Raw genomic sequence first — 6,766 nt, 5'->3', positions numbered from 1 at the left:
CGGCGAGCGCGGCGCGGGCTCGGCCCCGAGCCGGGACCGGCGCGGCCATGGGGCGGCGCTCGGGGGCGCGCCCGCGCGTGTCCGCGGAGGGGCGGCGGTGGCGGCCCTGGTGTGTCCCTTGCCTGCCAGCGAGAGCGGAACAGCTCTGCTCTGTCTGTCACCCGAACCCGCCTGAGCTCCCTTGTGCAAGTGCTCGGCGGGGTTGGATTTTGAAAGGTGTAGCGTGATCGCTAGGAAGGAATAAAGGCTTTTATTGCACTGCTGGTCTCCCACCTCCGGTTTTCTTTCCAAAAAGTGTCTCATGAGATGCTACTCTGATGGCACAGCTTTCACTGGAATCACTTGTACGTGAATAAAACTTTGCAGTGCTTCTGCTAGTGTGAAACGCAGCATGACTGCTTGGGGAAAAACTCGGTAAGTACTTGGTTGGAAAGTCCAGCGGATTAAAGATGTCACTGGAAGAGTCATCTCCTGGGAGCAACAAATTGACCTTTTTCGTTGGGTTGATAACTCCTTCCCCTTCCTGGGCTATTTTCTGAGAGGTTTTCTGTGTAATGCACTGACATATGTAGTGAATTTTGCCTCAGCTGGGTCACTTTGTTTTGCTGGGTTTTTGAAATATTTTTTTTTCCACCCCCTATTAAATTAAGTCCCTATTTTGCCTGGGTAGTCAAAACTTCCAGGCTTGTAGTAACATTGGTAATTTACATTCAGAAGGCAGAATTAACTGTCTTAAATATGACAAAGAGTAATGGGTTCAGACTGAGAGGGGATATTTGGGTTGAATATAGAGAAGACGTTCTTCCTTGCGAGAGTGATGAGGCACTGGAACAGGCTGCCCAGAGAAGCTGTGGATGCCCCATTCCTGGAAGTGTTCAAGGGCAGGTTGGATGGGGCTCTAAGCAACCTAGTGGAAGGTGTCCGTGCCCATGGCAGGGCAGTTGGAACTAGAAGATGTTTAAGTGCCCATGTCAGGGGGGTTGGAACTAGAAGATGTTTAAGTTCCCTTCCAACCCAAACCATTTGATGATTGCATGAATCTTTGAAGTATTTCTGCATCCTGTAAAAGAACTCTCTCCACTTTGGAAGAAGCTTCCCTTTTGCAATTTCACAACATGCTATTTCTTTCTTCGACAGTGTCCCAAACACTCCTGCAATAACCTTATTGCTCCTGAGAAACACATAGCTTCTGGTTTACCACACTGACCAGCGAATGACACCACTTCATTTTGTTAATACTCTCTCTTCCTGCTCTGTCTGTACCTGACAGTGCGGATATGCCTAGCTTTTAGGGTCAGGTTCTGCTGTGAGTAATCAGAATTAAACTAATAATGGAAAAAAAGAACCCAGTACCTTACAGAAGGTACAGCTACCCATTTTTTCTCTCTGCTTTTCTGTATCTTAGGCTACTGCTGAATGTGTGTTTCAAATTGTATCATTAGTAGCTCCCACTGAGATACTAAAATAGGGGAAGCATATGTTCAATATCCAGACTCAGTAACTATGGATCGTGGAGAATAAAAAAAATTAAAAAAACAAAAACAAAAACAAAAAAAAAAACCCACAAAACCAAATCTTTGTTACTATCTAACTGTGTGTGGTGGGTTCACTCTGGCTGGATGCCTGGAGCCCACCAAAGTCAGGGTCAGCTGAGGAGGGGAGAGAACATAGGTTGAAAGGCACATGTATTGAGATACAAGGGCAGGGGGAAGTTACTCTCAATTACTGTTAGGGGCAAAGCTGTCTCCATTTGAGGAAATTATTTTAGTTTATTACCAGTCAAATCAAAGTAAAGCCATGAGAAATAAAAGCTGAATCTTAAAACACTTTTTCCCTACATCTCCTTTCTTCCCAGGCTTAACTTAATTCCCAGTTTCTCTTCTCTCTTTCTCCTTCTCCCCACCAGCTGCACAGGGGAATGGGGGATGGGGGCTGGGGGTCTGTTCATCACACATTGTCTTTGCTGCTCCTTCCTTCTCAGGGAGAGGACTCCTCAAACTTTTTCCCTGTTCCAGTATGGGATCTCTTCCACAGGTGACAGCCCTTGATAAACATCTTCAACATGAGTGCTCCCTATGAGCTGCAGTTCTTCACAAACTGCTCCAGCGTGGGTCCCTTCCCATGGGATGCAGTCATTTAAGTACAGACGGCTCCAGTGTGGGTCTCTTACATGGTCACAAGTCCTGTCAGCAAACCTGCTCCAGTGTGGGCTCCTCTCTCCATGGGTCTGCAACGGCCAAAAGGCTGATCCAGTGCAGGTCTCCCACAGGCTACAGATTCATTTGGGATTCTTCCAGCTCCAGCTGGGGGTTCTCCATGGGCTGCAGGTGAATATTTGCTGCACCATGAACCTCCATGGGCTGCAAGGCAACCTACTGCCTCACCACAGGCTGCCCCACGGGCCACAGGGGAAATCTCTGCTCCAGTGCTGAGCACCTCCTTCTTCATCTTACTTGATGTCTTCCAAGCTGCTTCCTTCATGTATTGTCCCTCCTATCTCTCTGTTGCTGTTTGTACCCTCGCTTCTTAACTGTTATCCCAGAGGCACTACCTCCCTCAGTGATGGGCTCAGCCTTGGCCAGCAGCAGATCCGTCTTGGATCCTCCAGTCATTGGTTCTGTCAGACACAGGGGAAGCTTCTAGTGCTGTTCACAGAAGTTACCTCTGTTTTCCCCCCACTACCAAAAGGTTGTCACACAAACCCAGTAGAGTATGTAATATTTTTCATGACATATAAATGTTGCACTAGGTTTTCGAAATAAGAGACAAAAGATAAATGTCACAAAAATTCTGGATGAAAAGACCTGGGATTAAAAATATGTATTATTGAAGGTGAAGCATAAGAATAAAACCTGTTGCATCTCCACTAGCATGTCTGTGGGCTAATATGTATTGTCATGTCAGTTGCCAAAATCAAGTATTTTTTCAATATACTGGAAATACCCTTCTGCAGAAAAAGTGTTTGAATCATGTATCTGACTGAAACACTCTTCCTATTAAATTATCCTTTACCCAGCTAGCACAGATTAACATTTAGGCTTTGAAGTAATTTTGCTGTTTTCCTATCTGATGAACTAGACTGTAGATGCTGTGGTTACGTGGAACCAACAAGCTGTTTCCAGACTGTTTGGATTGCAGGGATGTCTGTAAGGGAAAAGAGTCCTTTGTAGGATGTGCTTGTTTTGTTTAGAAAATTGTGTAATGGGAGGCAAGAATGACAAGTGCCACTTCGTGTAACCATGATTGAGACATTGGAGGTGGCATGCGGGGAAGACTGAAGCTTCAATCTAACACTTTCTAAGTGATGACTGGTGTAAAATATGTATTAAGTGTCTGGATTCCTGTGTGTTTGAAATGGTTAGCTTTATATCTGTGTGAGTTCCAAATTACAATAGAAACATTGTGATATTGTGGTCAGTTTTCATGTGCTGAGATTGTTTCTTGGTCTTGCAGAATTGACCATCATACAAGGACACAGATTTTCCATGGGTCAGATTTCTTGTCAGGCTGAGTGCACAAAAGAAGGTGAAGATACAAATCCAGTATTTGTGAAAGGGAATCATAGACCCTGTTAGTATATTCCTGTGCGTCAGCAAGGACAGCAAAGCCTCCTGAGAGTGTAAGTGAATGTGTTAGGACAGAGAAGAGAAGTCAGGGAGCAGATGCTCCTTGCAGTGTGTGTTTCCCATAGCAACCTGGCAAATTTCCTGGCAGAAATTTGCGTGTGAGTTAGTCATGTTTTCGCATCACTTACTCGTGCCTGTATTTTCAAGTATCCCCACTGCTGTAGTGTGTTTTTATACTTTGTAACGGTTTTGTGTTTGTATCCCCTTTTTTTTCCCAAATGGTTTACCCCTGATTGTACCCCCTCCCTCTACCTGTATATTCCCCCCCCTTTGTTGAGATCATCCCCAAATCCCCACCCTGGCTCTCTGTCAATCACTCAGCATCCCATCCTTTCTATCTAGAACTTTCGCTCCAGGTCGTCGAGTGATTAGTCAGAGGCCAGGGGTCAACCCCCCAAGTGCTACCCCATGCGCTATCCCAAATGTCCATTCCCTAGGTTTTCACCCCTGAAGTTTCTTTATTCGTTAGCAAGTGTATCTACTTTTTGGTTCACACCTCCCTTTAAAGGTAACCTTGGCTCCTCTCCCGGGCGCTCTGAGCAGGAGGCCCCCTGGGAGCTGCTATGAGCTCCAAAAAAACTTTGGATTAACTCCTGCTAACAGTCGGCCCTTTTACCCTCTACTGATGTCTCCAGCGTCTCCTCAGCTGCAAAGGTGACTAGCCTAGCTGCCTTGGTACTCTTGGGGCACGAGACAGTGTCCCCCCGCTGTCGGCCAAGTCAGGGCTGGCCACGGTTCCTGGGGAGCTCCCGGACAGATGGAGACACCCCATGAAAGAGGAAACAGTGGAGAAAACTGGGGAGGAGCAGAGCATAGATGATGGAGGTTGGTGGCACAGCCCCAGGCTAAGCTGTACAAATGGGTGGTGAGAGCCCATGCCACCCTCCAAATGACTGAGCAGCACTTGGAGCTTTCAGTCTGTGCCAATGCCTGAAGGGACACAAGTCCTGTTGAGAGAACCTGATCTGTAAAATCTTACTTAATACTGTTGTATTCTAAGTAGATGAGCATTTTAATGATATACTTTTCTTACCAATAAATTCTACTACTACTGCTATGGTGTGTTTATCTACAGTCATGTATAGTAATGCCTGGAGACAGATGATCATCAAGAAATGTGGAAGGTAAAAAGATGTGGCCATGTCAACATGACATGGCAGTTCACACTCTGTGCATGCACAAGACATCCCATAGTCTAGTCAGCTCTAGCTGTAATTTGCATAATTACACACACCCTATTACTGTCCCTGTTAATATCCTCTCTGTCTCCATGTCCCATCCCTATTCCCCCTATCCCTTTTAGGGGTATATATTTTTTTCATGTTTTGGGGTTTGGACTCTATTTCTTCAGGATTTTTATCTATTTCTCCCCTATATCTCACTCATCCTCATATTTTTTCCTTTTTTTTCTTTCTCTTTCTCCTTCATTGACAATTACCTTACTCTCCGCCCAATTCCTTGGCTTTGCTGACACCTTTATTTGATTAGAACCATATGGACAGTGAGTGAAGAAGGATGGATGCCACTTTCCAATGCCAAGTTCCAGAAGTATATAATGAAATTTCACTTTTTCTTCCTTCCCCACAGTATTCTCTAATTGTTTCCTTACTTTTGTGCCCTTATCTTCCTACCTGATTCCTTCCTTCCTGATTCAGTTGTGATCCTGTATTCTGGTGCTGAAGCTAAAAAATGCTACAGGTAGAGACTTTAGGGAATAGCAGTGAAGAGAGCACTGAACAGATGTGAGAGGTCCCAGAGAAGAAGGAATAGGGGGATATATATTTTTATATATATTATCATCCTAGGTAAAGATGGTAATGGATAAAAGCTTAGAATTACACATTCGTTTTTAACCTGGGTATTTCTTGACCTTTAAGGGTGTAGTATATAAGAAATATAGAAAAATTTTTGGTGAATTAGTTAATGTTCACTTGGTGAGAGCTATATCTGTGCTTCATTCTTGCTTGTACTGCAGACCTGCCAGCAGTATAACATACTGCTAAGAAACAGCTGGTCCACAAGTGTATAACAGCTTCCTCATGTCTGATTTATTAAAAAAGAACAAATTTCTCATTCACAGGTCAGGTACATTTTTTATTTACAGAGTACATGTACAACCTGGTCCTATATGGTGGTTTCAGCCATATTTCATGTTTCTGTCAGAGTCTGTCAGTATGCAGTTAATAAAAGAGGCTGCCATCCTGTGAATTATTTATGCACTGTCCAGTTTGTTTGTGTAAGTAGGGCACACAATTTTTTTTGGATTCATTATCTGCTGGTATGAGAATGGGCAGAGTAGTGCAATTTAACTCTTTTTTGAGCTGGAGTCATTGTTACCAAGATGTCATGGATCTCATCATGGCTATGTGAAAATGATTTTCATTCACATTTGAATTTTAATGATAGAATCATTTAGGGTGGAAAAAGCCTCTTAGATCACTGAATCCTACTGTTAAGCCAGCATGGCCAAGTCTACCAGTAAACCATGTCTCTAATGCCATACCTACATGTCTTTTAAATACCTCCACGATGGTGATTCAACCAGCTCCCTGGGCAATCTGTTCCAATACTTGATGATCCTTTTACTGAAGACATTTTTCCTAATGATAGAATCATTTGGACATGGCATAGTCTGCATTTTCTGAAAGGAGCCAAGCTTGCCAAATGCAAACAAGTACTATTTACTGTGATGTATTTATTTTGTAAAAAACCCAAGCTTTTATCTTGTGTTTGAATATTGGAAACTGTTCCTCATAATTATAGATAGACTATAATTGAAAAATCAGTCATCTCACAGCTACAGCCCTCAGTCCCCTCCAACCTTATTCTTTGTCAGCCTCATGGTTTTTTTTGTTAAACAGTTAGATGTTTATTGTTTAGAGAAAGAACAACCCATTTAATTCACCAATGCTATATTTCTTAGTCAATGCTCTATAAAAAAAAACTAAAATCAATATAGAGTATGATAGTTTCACATCACTGGATGACCAGTATTCCTGCGTTCATCAACCTCACACAAAATGCCATTAGTAGAGAGGAATCAGGCTCCCCCCTAAAAGACAGCTTTGCCTTCTTCTGGGTAGTACAGCTGCTTGCTGCACTAGTTAATTGCAGGCACTTATCTGCTGACATTTCCCCAA

The sequence above is a fragment of the Pyrgilauda ruficollis genome, unplaced genomic scaffold (assembly GCF_017590135.1).
Source record: "Pyrgilauda ruficollis isolate IOZ18807 unplaced genomic scaffold, ASM1759013v1 scaffold41, whole genome shotgun sequence".
In the NCBI taxonomy this organism is placed as follows: domain Eukaryota; kingdom Metazoa; phylum Chordata; class Aves; order Passeriformes; family Passeridae; genus Pyrgilauda; species Pyrgilauda ruficollis.
The sequence above is the reverse complement of the archived record's forward strand: the minus strand, read 5'-3'. Positions refer to the sequence as shown.